We start from the raw sequence: 13776 nt of genomic DNA, 5'->3' as shown, positions 1-13776 counted from the left end.
CCTCTAGTTGCCATTGTAAGTGCACTGTAAGTGCTGGTCATATCTGCCAGCCCTGTGCAGATGCCGTAGGTGAGTAACAGTTCTAGGTTCAAAGGATATTTTCTTCAGCTCTCAAAATGTTAACGTACAGAATGTTTGAACTGGTATTTGCTATATTAACCATTGCAGCATGCTCAATCTAAACACGAGGCAGGAAGAAAAGTAAACAATGAAAAGTAAAAAGCCACTGTTATATAAATCATAGTTCAAAAATAAGGCCAATAATTTTAGAAAGTGAAGTGCCTAACATAAATATGAAGGAATGCAAAAACAAAAGCAAGCCAGTTAAAGCTTTCTGGTATTTGTTTTATTCCGCCTAGAAATCCAAATGCAAGAAAGGTCTTCTGTATGCAACAGCATGGGTATCTGTGTTCTTATGCCTTGTCAAGAAAAATTCTTCTCTAATATTTATAAATCACCTTGCAGTATATTCTATATTTTTTTGCATTTGGAGGGGTGCAAAGTGGTTAAAATAAACTTGCATCTCTGGTTCATGAGTTAAACTAAGACTAGGATGAATTTTTATGTAATTATAAGTCAAAGTTTTCATTTCAAGGCCCAGCAACCTCCTACTGAAACAACTAGCAATTGTGAAAGAAACTAACTGGGTAATGCACTATTTTGGTTTTGGACAGAATATCTCATGATGAGGTGAAAATATATATTCTCTTTCCTTCTTTTATACATGTGCTGAGATGCTTTTAGGGAGCAATTTTCCTTCAGCGTTAGAATAACATGGATAAAGTTAAGATGTGCATCCAGGAGGTCTTTACTGAGCTGTCAAGTAACATGGTTAGAATATCGATGATTGAAAACCTCTTCTCAAGGCAGAATTTGTAGATTGTCCTTTTTTAATGGGACACTGGTTTTGTGTACTAGATATTTGAATTCAATTTGCTGTTTCTTTTAGAACAATGAGATTGTAACATTTTCCAATAGTCTGTAGTCAGAAGAAAAGAATCTGTATTCTTCTGAATTGCATATTCATTGTTTTCAAAACACTAGTAGGATTTAAACAGCTCTCAAAATTGACACCTCTCAGACAAAGATGGGTACTTTTTATTTCTGTAGTGTGTGCAAATAAAGGTCCAGTGAGAGTACTGTTGTATAACATATAGATACCTCACTTTGGGAATTTTTGGTAAGGTCAGTAACATCATCTTCTGTCTGCTGCCATGTGCTTTCTAGTGCATTAGAACCATTTTAGTAAGTACATGATTTATTCTGTAACAAATTCCTGAAATCCATTTTTAATGTCCCTCAGAGAACTTCTGAATTATCAAAGCTTCAAAATAATTTTCATTAGTGGCCCATGAATTACATTATAGATTTGTGCATTACTCCATCCTATCTTTGTAAAGATTACGTAAGCCTGATTCTTGGTTCAGCATGTTTACGTATGTGCCAATATTACACCGTAACACTGATCTTTGCCAATATTCATCAGTGCTATCCACCTGAGAAGCCTAATGACATCTTCTTTTAGTGGCATTTGTTGATATATTGTGGAATTCTAGCCAGAAAAATTGTCTATACAAAAGTCTGGACAATGCTGTAGGTGACAATATGTAGAGAGAGATGTTCATATGGAGATAATAACAGCCATCCAGCTAGTGACCTTAAACATCTGTGGTCCATATTTTCACTGGGGTTGATCTGAAGGGAAAAATTTCAATTTCTTAGTTACTTTGTAAGACTTTTCTTGGAATTCAGTGAAGCTGGTTATTTGTGCTATTTCTTTCACTAAAATACTTGTTGATAGTTGTCTTATAAAAGCTCTATCAACTGTATATAAGAAAATGTTATGGATTAGTAGTTAATTAAAAAAAGCAACATAGGGTTGGAAAATAAGTGTTATGAGGCTGGTCTGGGCTAAGGTAACAAGTGCAGTGCTTCGTTTGGACTTCCTAGGAGAAGGCTCTGTTGGTGCTTTATTAATTAGATGACTAAAAGAAAGGGAACTGAGGGATTTTGTGTTGTGCTTCACAGTTGATTATTTTCAGAGTTTGGGAGAAGGCACTTGTTTTAATATTTATTAAAATGACGCAGTTACATATCGTAGTATGAATCTAAGCATAAGTGTAATATCTTGAAGTGTGTCTGATAGTTTCTTTATAAATTATAATTAATACATAATAGATAGATAACCGTATAAAAAAATGCATACAGGTCAGGCAAAGATACCAAACTGTTTTTTTTATATATATATAGATAGATAAATACTGTTACAATGCGAAAGCTTAAAGAGAAGTGATTGAAGGCTAGTTCTAAAGGTATTATGTAGCTCCTATTCTTTTAAACCTCTCAGTTCTTAAACTAGAAATGAAACACAGGTCTCCTAAATTTCTTCTCTGATCTACCACAAGATATATTGTCTCTCTTGAGATATAAAGACACAGAGGACATGAATTATTACACTGAAAAGTTTGTGAGTTGAAAATACATTTATTTGTCTTTCAAAGTCACAACATTTTTGAGGAGGATGATATATAGCCAAATTAATTTCATCACTACAGAGCAGACCTCATTTTAAATATTTAATTTACACTAAAAAGAAGATCTCCTATTATGTACTGAGTTAATGCATTTTAGGACACAAATGTAATATATGCCCTAACCCACTAAGAAGATATGAGTTCTTTTCATCCAAGACATCCCTCTGATAAAAAATGGATAAGTACTGGTTAGTTTTAACCCAGCCCCTGTCCTTTACAAAGCTGAGTGAAGACACAGTTTTACAGCATACCTTAAGGCTCCATAGATTGAGTGTTGTTGTTTGTTTGTTTGTTTGTTTTTCTGTGTTTTGTATTATTGAATACAACATAAAATGTTATTTTATTCTTTTTAATGGGTAAAATATATGTTTAAATTTAAAGTAAGCATACAGAAACACAGTCACGTCCATTCATCACATCTAATGGTAAAATTGATCCAATTTACCAAATGTATGTGTGCTTTGGAGCTCAGACCTTGGAGATGCTGAACACCTTGTATTCCCTTACCGCAGTGGGAGGCTAGGGAACCCATCATCTTGCAAGATGCAGGATTAGATATTGCAATAATCTGCCACCCCCTCAATATTTACATCCCAATATTTCATCATCCACAGCCTTCTCTAGTGTACAGGGAGACAGATGGCTCATAAGATTACAAGCTATGGAGATTTGGAGCTACAGACAGGTCCCCCGGTATTCTAAGAAAATTAACAATTTATTTAAACAGCTCTGTCAAATGCAATCCTCTTTGCCTCATTTTGTCTCCTGCTGGCTCTGTCTCATGCAGGATTGCCTGCACATAGATTCACTGCTTAGAGATTAATGATGAAAGAAAGAAAAGAAGCATAGTCTTAAGCTATATGACCAGTGGGTGCGCTGGACAAGCATGTGAACATAACGAATATCAGAAAAATCACACTTCTTATTTTTGTACTATCTTTATGAGAGCTCTCTTTTATGACAGCTGAAACAGATTCTTGCCTGTTGAGCAGCTCTGAAAGAAGTCAAAGGTTTATCTGTATAACAGTGCTCCCAAGGAGCATCCGACTTCAGATAAGGAGGGCACCAGGCTGACTCTGCACCCTGCAAAACCATAACTGCTGCTTCCTGCTGATCTGCCCCTCGTGGCCAACAGGACTGCTCACTGGCTGGTGGAAAGTGAGTACCAAAGAGCAGGCACATGATCAGCAGGTGGTTATTTTGCTTAGAAAGCCTTCCACTTCACTGACTATTGCAGCAGGGTGCAGTTTCTGAGCTGACCAATGAAAACAGGTATTAAGGAGCTGGTTGTCACGGGAAGTGGCTGTGCTGATGAGTGGCCAGTTGGAGGATGGAGCAATTAGCCACATGGCTCCATGGCACAGATGGGGAACACATTGTCCTCTTCCATTTCCTTGTCACTGCTGTACTGCAGAGATCTTACTCTGATCACTTTGTTAAGGGGAAGGATGATAATTTGCTGCCTTGTCATTTACATCTAATGCTGGAGGTAAATAAACATGCGTGCCAACCAAAGCTCTTAAATTCGGTACGTGATAGTTCATTCAGCTGGAAGGCACTCACTGAACTGCAGAGTCTGCTTCCCACTGTGAGGCACGCTGAGAAAGCAGAGCTGTACCCAAGGGTCTACCCAAGTAAAAGCCTCATGGCTCACAGTGCAGCAGTTCGCTTTGGCTTGAGAAAGAGTCATGAAGTAATCAGGCAGAGATGTGCTTGCTTGCTGGTCTCTCCTGTTTCTCTGCATTTCTGAGAATGGAGGTTGGTGGCTCAGCAACAAGGATGAGGCAACACCCTGGAAATAAGAGGCTGCAGCCAGTCACTTGCCAAGGTCTAAGCAAGGGGGAGCAGGTTTCTTATAAATGTATGCAATTAAGACGGCTCTGTAGAAAAATGGAAACCGGTATGCGTCCTTTGCCACATTTGCTTACTGTAGACATTCTCTTTGAAAATAGTGCAGTTCCTCTTTTCCTGAGTAAAATAAGTGTAGTTTTTTCCATACCACTCCTATATCACGTATTTTAACATAGGTTTTCTGCGTGTGAGCGATTAGAATTGTATATGCTACACAATTTGTCAAAAATGCTTGGTTTTGCTTATCACTGGAAATACTACCACTAAAACACGTTGGGTCCGCATTTGCCTTTTTCACAGAGGAATTACAAGGGATGTTTGGCTGTCCTGTCTTCATCCCATATCCTGTCCTTTCCCCCCCCATCATTTCAAATTGAAAGGTTCTCACTTTTTTCATTATCACCTACCATTTCCTCCATGATATTTGGACTATCTTTTATATAGAGAGTTCATCCCTTTTTGGTGCCGTCATTAAATTGCTTTAACATACTTCTCTCTTTTCTATGACAACCATTACTGGAAACACAAGACATGAGCATCTGTTCCCACACTGGTCCTTGGGGAAGCTCAGCTCCCAGGGAGCCCTGAGTCCAGCAGTTGTTTTCTGCATAACACAATTGTGCTTTCCTCCAGCGGTTCCATCCCCTTGTACTCTTCTTCTCAGCTGAACTAATGATTTCTCATGTGGCACCACCCTCAAATGCCTTAATCAGAAGGAAGTAATCTTTTATAATTCCTTGCCAAGCAAACCAGCTCTGCCAGGTAGTTCGATGGCTTGATATAGCATAAGATCTCTCTACTAAATCAGTGGAGCATTTTACTGCATTTCCCATTTTTTTCTGTGCTTTCATACATCCGTATTTTTTTTTAGACCTGAGTCTAGTCCATGTTTCATCCTTATTGTCAAATGCTTAGTGATAACACCTTTACTTTGCTGTATTTGTATGTGGTTGACAATCCTGTAGTGATTGCCTTAACTTCCTCCGCAATACTAGCTAAACTTGACTTTTGTCAAATCTCTGTTTGCTCATGCATTTCCCAGCCTTTAAGAAGTACCTTTGCTTGCTGATCAACATGATTTCTTTTACTTCTTGTAGTTCTTAATTTTATTCTTTGTTCTTCATTTTCCTCCTAATGCCTTCTCAGTCATGGTTTCTCGTCCAAGGACGTCTGGAACCTTTTCTTATCAGGTTCTTTTCTCTATTTGGGAAACAATTAAGTCCAAATGCTTTTCTAAGCATTGACAGGAATAAATTTAAGTTTCTACTTACCGCCCTCTCCAGCCTCCCTCTTCTTTCCTACCATGGTTATGAAGACACAAACCGTCCCGTGGAAAAAAGACCCATCTCTACTCTCTAATTGGCATTACAGAAGACAAAAGCACTTTTCTTCAAATGCATACATATGTCCTTCCTTTTTCATGTGGTTTTCCACATGCAGTTTGGAAAACCTCTCTCAAAGAAAACCGAACTTGCCACAACTTTTCTTTGTTTGAGTCCATGACACGCTGAATTTTTCTATTTCTCCTGGCCATAGCAGAAAACTGGCACATTCTTATGTTGCAGATATTAGTAGCTGCCATAATAAAAGTTATTTAGGATGAAGTAAGGAAGAATTGTCAGCAATTCTATTAGACTAGGATCTACCAGCATAAATTATTTTGCATGATTGTTTTCTCAGTAATTGGCCCAATATATGGCTACACTGAAACAAGTAATTTATCTTGGCAAATATTTCAGTTCTTAGCTGCCTTATGTCATGTTAAGTCCTTTGTGCTTTTGCAAAGGATGTGTAACTGGAGTTTTCCACAAACTACAGTTATCCATGCACTTTCCTTACCAGTGAATTTCTCTATTAGCTTCAAGGCTGTAGAGTCACACAGAGTGTTGTTTTAGTCCACCACCACGACCAAAAAAAAAATAAAAATAAAAATCACCACAGTAAGAGTCAATGCACTATTTTAACTTAACAACAATAATAATAATAATAATGTCCTAAGCTGACCCGTTTAAAGCCAAGTAGCAGCTCAGCCCCAGAAGACCAGGAATGGAGAAAGAGAGACAGCACTGAGCTCTCTTTTGAACATTTTCTGACAAAGACAAGAGGTTGTGGGAATTCTTTGGCTACAATACCAATAAATCTTGCATCAGAACATAAACTTTCTAGACTTAATTTACCTGTAACACGGATGCCTCCTTTCCATGAGAGGGCATGAATGCTGTCTTACAGTCTCTTAAATATCTTTTTTAAATAAATGGCATTGAAAAATCTTTGAAAAACCAAGAATTCTGTCTTTGGTATTTCTCTCTACCCCAAAACCTAGGGAAATCATGCATTTCATGATTCTCTGTTAGACTGTATAAAGAACTTCTCATTTTAATTTATAGGATATCCTGCTTTCCTTCAGTTTCTCAGACAGACCTGGTTTTAATTTGGCAGCTCCCAGTACTCTTCTGCAATATGATTCAGCTGTTCACTGTAACAGCCACCTTCCCATATGAAAACAGTTCCAAATACGAAAAGTCATGGATATTATTTCTTAAAGAAAATAATAATAATGATCCACAAATCAAAACCAAAAAAGTAAAAATACAGTTACTGTCACAGAATAGCTCCCTTTCATCTCCCCCATCTCTTTCTAAGAAGGAAATCACACATGACTTGGTGGAATAACTGCTCGTATTGGTGTAAAATCTATTGAAGAGGTAAGTACTCATTTATCCATCTTCAGAAGGCCATTACTATGGAGGGGAGGGGGATCAATAGCTATCAACTGTTAGGTGAAAGAGCAGCTTCTCCAAAGATCTCCGAATATCCAAAGATTATATGATATGAGCAGATCCTACATATTTCCTGCAGAAGTGTGTTCTGGTTTTATGGAAAATCTCTAGAATTAACATGATAATCTGTTTGAAAGTATTGCAAGAAAATGATCGATTGAAGGGGAAAAGGCACTTGTCGTGTACCCCCCAGCCTGCCCCTTGTTGCTTTGTACTCTCAGGTGCGGTTTGTTATAAGCTGTCTCCTGCTTCTGGCTCTGGAACTTTAGGACAAGGATGATGGAGAGAAGATTGAATTTTTCTTGTTTGGAAAAAGGCAAAAGCACATGGGGGTAGATATGCCTCTCTGTTAATCCAAGCCTATCTGTCTCTCTTTTCTGCTGTCTTTCTGCCTTCCTTTTCCAATTGATAGCAGCAGCTAAATGTGAGTGATTAGCATTCTAATCTCTGAAGCACCTGCATACAGCTGAAGATTTTCTAGCCTACCTATAGGATTAGCAGGCCTAGTTCTTGCTGAAGTTAACGGAATTGGGTATTAAAATCTCAGAGGGAATTTTGAAAATTACAAGAAGGGTGTTCAGCACCTACCTAAGGCTGCTTTTAGCTTAGAGAAAAGAGTTCCTCAGAGGATATTCAGCAAGTGCAGTCCTGAAAATCCTGCAGTATAGCCATATGCTGGCTATCATGTAATGGTGGGCTACTTGGGATAGTTTACTTTTACTTCTCAGTGCAAATGTCACTAATAAACTTTAATTTCTCAAATTCAGCATATTATTCTGAGTGGAAGAATCTGAGCACATTTTTCTTTTACACACTGGTGAAAAGCATGAAAGGTTTAGTTTAAGATTGTAGGTAGCAATGAGAAAAAGTGAAGATGGAGGTGTAATTCTGTTGTAGAAAGGTGTAACTCCACCAAGATTGTTTAAGACTGCAAAGCTGAGAGAATTGGTGACCTGGAATAGAAGGTCAAATCAGTAGGAATTCCTTAAAGGCATGGGCAACCAGAGCAAATGTGATTTTTTTATTATTATTATTTATTTTTTGCCATGCAATGTGAAGGAATTGAATGAAGAGTAATTTTGATCTCCCTCTGTGGTATGTCATGGTGTGTTGTATGCCTAGCAAAGCCAATCCAGTAATGTTCTGCATGATCCTTACAGAAATGGCGAGTTGTGGAAGAAGGAAAACAATTTAATAGCACATAAATGTGAGGTGATATCCAGTAGCCCTTCTGCAAGGGAAGTCACCATGACATTAATCTGAAATTTACTTGGAGCTGTGGTAATAACTCTGTGGCATTTCATGAGAAAGAGAATATATTTTTTTCAATTTGGGGTAAGCTTTGAAATATCCAAATTTCATATTCCTGTTATAGTCACCCGTAAAATATAAGTACAGTATCAAAAATACAAAAAGATAATAGGCATACATGGCCCTCAGTACAGCTGGGGGGCAGTTAGTTGGGATTCTCAGAATCTGTTCATAGATATTTTGTCTTTTCTGAAGTCTAAAATTTAAGGGCCTATATTTTATGTTGTGAGTCCCTCCAAAATGCAGATCTGAAGCAGGACTGTTTCCAGCAAGTCTGTCTGCCCTGCACTATTACTTAGTTAGGTCTCCTACATCAAAATTAATTAATGTCTACCACCCATTTTTGGTCAAAGAATATTAATATCTCTGGGCGCAAAATTAAAGGACAACCATAAGAAGTATGTCAGTCAGGAATTCAGTTGTTTATGAAGGCAGAAGAATGTTGGGTAGCAGCTTCATATTAAGAACTAGGATTTATTGTGTTGATCCAGGGCTAAGGTTGAAGAACAAGAGATGTTCAGGTTCCTTCAAGACTCAAGCTATTGCCAAACAGTCGTTAATTAATGACATGGCAAGAAGGATGAGCAAGGAGGTATTGTACACTTTAAACTGCTCTTAGTGTATCTGACCACAGATGTAAAAATATTGAGTGTATTGCTGAAATCTTACACATGCAAATGATTGGAATCAGTCATTCTGATAAGAACCTGTGGATGCCCTTCCTTTCCCTCTCTTTCCAGTTAGCTATCAGTGTAAGTGTGTCAGGATTGTACGAGATTATTTGTCACACAAAGACATGAACTTATTGACTCCAGTGGCAACTGCAACAAATTATGTTGACTTATTTATGGAAGCTGTTTTATGTATATATCCATTCCTACATTTTAGTCATTTAATTTGTGTTTTTAAGTGTTCACCCTTAAAAATCAGAATTCTGTTAATGAGAAAAAGATGCTGGGAATCATGGTGGTTTTTGTCAGCTTTAGTATGCTAAAGATAGTGTACTGCAGAAAGTGTATAAAAGATTATAAAGAAAGAAGTGACAGAGTTTATAATTAAATAATTCATCTTCTTCTCTTGGAACCACAGAGAATTCACACATTCATTGCAGGCATTTTAATAAGAGCATTAGTGAAACTGAATTCACACCTTATCAAGTTGCTGTAATCTTACTGTTCTCTTAAATGTACTATGTTTCTCAAATTTACCGTCTTGATACAGAGAAAGACCTTGTTAATATTACGACAACAAATCTCTCTGAATACTGGCTTTAGGAGCTGGAGCTAAACAAATGCCAAGGATTTACCCACCTACCTAATATCGGTGTTGCTTTGTACCTGAGCAGTGGGTGTGCGGATCTCTGCGTGCTGCCTTACTAATGAGCCCCGAACCTCCTGTGAGCACTGGTGTTGCTTCTGGAGCCCCAGCTGCATTACAGTTATCACCTCCCAGCCCACCAGACATTTAACACCTACTTGTTACCCTCTGTAAGGAGAGAAACCTACAAGAATCTTAATGAACATATTTAGGGAAGTGTGAAGCAGGGCTGTAATCACAGATAAATCATGGTCCAAAGGGCGCTGGCCGTGGGCCTGGAGCATCCATGTCTGCGGTGGTCAGGAGAGCGCTAGCCATCCGAGCAAAAAGCGTTGTGGCGGCGATCACAGCAAAGGAATCAGAGGAGGGAGAGCATATTTCAGTGTAATTATAATAATTCATAACTTGAGGTTGTTCTTCTGTTAAAATCTCTAAAGCAGAATATTTTTACTTTCTTATAAATTATTCACAGCCATTTGCTTTGCTTCATGACAAGTAACTTTGCTTTTCTTCAGACAGGATTTTCAACCTGAAAGAATGAAAATGTTGCCCTAGTTATGCCTAACAAACAAAACGTGGAAAGAACTAAAATCAGAAATTGATAAAATAGAAATAATGCTTATTTTCTTCTTCCTATTCCATTGAATACAAAATTTGTAAAAATATTTCACTTAGAAAAAAAAGAAATTAGACTTCAAAATGAAACTGCTCAGGGAAGCATGGAGCATGCTGTACCTTTTCTTTATCAAAATGATTCCTTTCACGAATGCCCTAAAACGGAATACAGTCCCAAATCAGTTCTGCAAATTGTGTACAGTGCCTTGCTAGACTCTCCTGCCCCATCAGTGGCTTCTCTTGGGCAGCTTGTGACCTTGGTCATATGTGGCATGTGGATTTCTGCTAGACTTGTGGGCACTGTATGGGAATTTTGGAACTATCTGCCACGTTATATTTTATAGGGTAAAAATGCATAAGTGGCATCATTTTCCAGCTTCCACAGGTCTAAAACTGGTCTACTCACCCCTGGTTTTATAAAAAACATGAAAATGAAAACTCAAAAAGGTTTCATGGAAAAAAATGTGCATCTTTTAACCTTCTGGTATATTCAGTGCTAATGCATGGGATGTTAGTCATGCATCGATCGCATATCTCATTGAAGGAGTATCAATCGGTTAATGTAGGTCAAAAAATGACCTAACTTCTAAGACACTGAGATCAAGACATTCAGAAATGAGACTTCCTTAAATTCCTGAAGCCATAGTTAAAGCATTTAATGGGTAACATCATACATACATATATATATATATATATATATATATATGTATTAAAAACAAACAAAAAACTTAAAATTCTCACTAGGATGAAGGATTTAGGTTTTATTATCTGAAGTGCTTTAGAAACTGGCAGTAAATAGCACTTCATGAAATAGATTAAATAAGAAAATGTTTGTTTATAACGAATATAATTCCACATTTTTTTTAACTTGAACTGTGTTAGCTCTTCTTAAAAGAAAGAGTTAAGAGTTAAAAGAAACTGGGTGCCAAGCAATTTCTTGTCTACATATTGGAGACATATCTTGAATATGATCATATTCAAGATAAGAAGGAAGGCTTGTGTGTATATTTATATATATAAATGTTTGCAGTCCAAGATCAGATCATACATTTTAAATTGGCCAGATGCATCTACTTCTCTTTCTTCTGCTACCACTATTCATAGTATCTGAAATCTGTGTTAGCTCATAGCTCAGCTCCCAAAATGCTCAAATTGCTGTGTAACGACAACAAAAGATTCAGATTTTATCTTCTTCTCCACTGCTATACCTCCTTGTGCACATACATTTCTTTTTCTGCTAAATATTTTGCTGAATTTGTCCTATTTATAGTAATTTCAGTGTCTTGGTAACATCCACTTCAAATATCCAGGCAAGTCTTCTGAACTGGGGCCTCTGGATAATTAGAGATCTTTCTGCTTGTGATTTAAAAGACCTCACCCCCAAAAATATGATGTGATCACTGCTCTGTGTGTTCCCTGTTTGCTTTGGATGCCATACCTAAACTTGGCTGCATTTGTGGCTACTTGCTTAGGTGTTTAGAGGAGTAGTTGCTGGACAGCAGGGAGCCATTTCACTTGCAGATGTTTATTTAGTATTTATCATTTTAACAGTTCAGGAAAAAAGGACATTTTCTGACCTCATTTTTTCACATGAATTTCCATTCTGTACAGGCTATCAACACCTTAACCAAGCCAGAAATATAAAGTTGGCCTCAGCGGCCTTCCCTTATAATTTATAATGATGTTTTGGTAACCGCTAATCTCAGCATGTGCAGTGGAGTCAGTCAAGAGAGTCATGTACACAATTAGTAATGCGCGTAGTGGCTCTGAAAAATGGTTATAACATCATGATTCTCATCTGTATTTGGGAAACATAATTTCTCTGCAAAGAACCTGAGACTTTCAAAGAGAGAAAGCAAGCCAGCTGCATGGCAGGCAGTGATAAGCAGAACTGAAGATCAGGCAGTGCTAATATAGAACTGTATGCTTTCTAGCTGCATGTTAAACCTTAGGAAATTACCTCCAAAATAGGAAGGCCTCAATATCTTCTTCAATGAAATGACTGTTACTTGATATTCTCATGGAAGAAAATTAAGTTTATGATTTGGGCTTTTGTTTAGTTTTGTTTTTTGCTTGCTTTTATTTCTTCCAGTTGCCCACCGCTGCGTGCACCCTGGTTCAGATGTTGTGCTTCTCCCGTGAGAAGAGTGCAGGAGATTACTGCCGCTTAGGGAACAGGAGCACAGATGCAGTGGAGATAAGTGGATTTGTGACTTAATGATCCCATTTCTTCCATACTCTTCTCCTTTAAGCAAATGAAATCTGTATAAGCAATGAATCTATATAAAATTAAAGTGGGAGGAGGAAGAGTTGAAATAATAGTCAGAAAACCATTCTACGCTGAGTGAAAGCCTCCCAGGAATGTCACAAAATATGTAAATTCCCTTAATTTTTACATCCTTTCCAAGATAAAGTAATTTTTTTTAACCTGAAAATGCCCTTTCTCAGTCGTTTTGGTTAGGTTTACAGTGAGTACTTGTGTAATTCATACTCTGTTGACCAGAGGAATGGTTGCTAATGACTGCAGTCAGAGGAGATTAAAACTTTTGGTTCCTTTTAAAGAAAAACAAATTATTCCTGTTCACTAAAGCTGACTGGATGAGTAGAAGGGACACTTTCCTTGACCAGCAGGAATCAATCAGAGGTGAATATCAGGGAGCCTGAATCTGGGGAGCTGAGCAGCCACCAGAGCTTTGATGTCTCAGCATTAGCTCACGTTTGGTAGTCTGCACTTACTGCTGCACTGTTGGCTTTGCTTTTTAGGGCCACGACTGCCCTTTCGGGGGTCTGTGACACCTGCATGTCGAAAGAGGTTGGACTGTTCACAGGCTTAACATTAGGCATGCATCTAAACAACTCGCTGATTCAAGCTTCTGATCCCAGTTTTCTTCCTGAGAAAAAATACTGCTTTCTTCTGTAGGATGCAGTCAGAGCTGCATTTAATCTCACATTGATCGATGAGTGCTATCCCCACCATGTAAAGGAAATGCTTCTATACTCGTAACTACCTTTATTTTAGGGATGTGACTGCACTAATTCCCCAGGATATTTATTTATAAAAAATTACTTTCAGAGCCTTCCAGTGCATTGACCTTGTTTCAGGGTTTAGCTGGGAGGAGTGGGAGGAGGGAAGGCTGCTTTTTTTTTTTTTTTTTTTTCTTCCTTTTTTTTTTCTTTTTTCTTTTTTCTTTTTTTTCTTAAGCACTGCAGGGGATTTCTGTCAGGTTGCTTTAACACTTCCTCTCAGATTCTTGCCAGGCTTTCGGGCTAAAGAATTTTCAAACACAGCTAGCCATCATCACACAGGTCTTGCATTTGCACAGCAGTAGATGCAGGAGTCTACCAAATATGAGCTAATGCAGAGATGT

The 13776-nt window shown here is 37.8% G+C and overlaps 1 long non-coding RNA gene across 1 annotated transcript in view; it reads left to right on the top strand.

Annotated features, from left to right (window-relative positions):
* The window catches only part of LOC118170525, a 170047-nt gene extending 156488 nt beyond the window's left edge, over window positions 1-13559 (top strand). Inside the window, exon 3 of the long non-coding RNA XR_004752759.1 lies at window positions 12501-13559. This is a non-coding gene — a long non-coding RNA (uncharacterized LOC118170525). The remainder of the gene's footprint in view (window positions 1-12500) is intronic.
* Window positions 13560-13776: the final 217 nt, after the last annotated feature.

The sequence above is a fragment of the Oxyura jamaicensis genome, chromosome 8, assembly GCF_011077185.1.
Source record: "Oxyura jamaicensis isolate SHBP4307 breed ruddy duck chromosome 8, BPBGC_Ojam_1.0, whole genome shotgun sequence".
NCBI classification, from domain to species: domain Eukaryota; kingdom Metazoa; phylum Chordata; class Aves; order Anseriformes; family Anatidae; genus Oxyura; species Oxyura jamaicensis.
Note: the sequence above shows the minus strand (reverse complement) of the source record. Positions and strands in the feature narration are given on the sequence as shown.